At 60.2% G+C, this 1,503-nt stretch overlaps 1 protein-coding gene across 1 annotated transcript in view; it reads left to right on the top strand.

Annotated features, from left to right (window-relative positions):
• The first annotated feature begins 943 nt into the window (after nt 1–943).
• The window catches only part of TSPAN11 (tetraspanin 11), a 64,943-nt gene continuing 64,383 nt past the window's right edge, over nt 944–1,503 (top strand). The window contains exon 1 of the mRNA XM_014548339.1: nt 944–965. The gene's annotated coding sequence lies outside the window, so the exon portion shown is untranslated. The remainder of the gene's footprint in view (nt 966–1,503) is intronic.

The raw sequence follows: 1,503 nt of genomic DNA, 5'->3' as shown, positions 1-1,503 counted from the left end.
TCAGGTTGGATTTCTGGGAAACAGACTCTGCATGGAAATGGAGGTGGGGATCAGCATGCAGGAGGCCTACTGGGAGCTGCTTGGGAACACACCTGTGAGAGGGTGAGGACGTGGGACTGGGCAGAGAGTGGACTGGAACTGAGGTGCAGTTTCCACAGAAGCCTCCGCTAATTCCTTGGGAAGTGCTGGCACTGGGGTAATGGCCGTCAGGAGCCTCTGGAGCGGGAGTGAAGGGCTGTGCCTTTGGGTCCCCGCATGTCCAGATGTCCCCAAGGAGGGGCGATCGGCTCCTACTCCCCGCCACCAAAATAATTCTCTCAGAAGTCCCCACAGACCCTCCTCTTTGGTATCCCTGCAGTGTGGGTCCCTATTGGACACACCCGGTGCCCTGCATAGCGCCGACCCTCCTGGATGGTCTCAGTTCCTTTCATTGGCTGCTTTGCCTGCTCAGACCACAGTTCTGTCCTCAAACCAGCCCTCTCTCCCTGGTCTACACTCTCCCCCATCTCATCTTCTCTCAGCTTCACATCTCTCCAGTCCTCCTCCGACCCCCACCCCCACACCACCACCACCGCGGTCCTCCTCCTTGAGACCCCCTCTCCACGCTCCTGTCTACAGCCTTCTGCTGCTCCTTCCATATTCCCCCCCCTCCCCACTGCAGGTCTTCCTCTCACAGGGACACTTGCAATCATCTCCTTTCAAGACCCCCAATTTACGTCCCCTCTGCTAACATTTAGACGGCTGGTGCTCCCATGCCTTGCCTGTCAGCTCTCCCTGCCTCCCCTGGCTTCCCTGACCCAGCAACTGGGTAAATGGGTAACCTTGCTCACTGCAGTCAAGTTTCAAAAGGACATGGTTGGGTAAGCACAGGCCTGTTGCTCTGGGAAATAACACATGCCTGCCCGCTGATAGGTCAGAGCCCGTCACAGGCAGCGTTGCCCTGCCCTCCGCCAGGGCACAGGCAGGTGGGCTCTCTGCCTGGCCTTCCTTGTCCCCCAGTCTAGGAAGAGATCTTGGTTCTCCCTGCCCAGGGAATGGGAAGCTGATGGCCAGTGGGACTGTCCGAGGGACAGGGCAGTGATGGTAGTCTTCCCTGTGCTGGCTGTGGGGGAAGAAGCGGGAGATGGAAGGCCCTTTGCGGTCACACATGCTAGTCCCTAGAGTCGGGAGCCGTCGCGGGCCAGCTTCCCCCAGGACCCTGCTCATTTCCTGCTCCACCAAGGCCGACCTCGGGGGCAGCAAGGCCTGAGAGAAGCCTGGGGCGGGGAGGGGGCTAAGGGCAGAGGGGCATCTGGAAGCCGCGGGACCCCAGTCCACCCCAACACCTCCTAACAAGAATCCCCCAGGCAACCGCACAGCTGCCCCGAACTCCAACTGAATTCGCTCTGTGTGCTGTGAATTGAAGAAAGGCCAAGTCCCAAACAAAGACGCTGCCGCACAGGGCTTCTGGGGAGCCCAGCCCGTGGCGCTGGGAGAGAGCGAGCCTGGGAACAGAGGGGGCGC

This window comes from Myotis brandtii, unplaced genomic scaffold, assembly GCF_000412655.1.
Source record: "Myotis brandtii unplaced genomic scaffold, ASM41265v1 scaffold504, whole genome shotgun sequence".
NCBI classification, from domain to species: Eukaryota; Metazoa; Chordata; class Mammalia; order Chiroptera; family Vespertilionidae; genus Myotis; species Myotis brandtii.
Note: the sequence above shows the minus strand (reverse complement) of the source record. Positions and strands in the feature narration are given on the sequence as shown.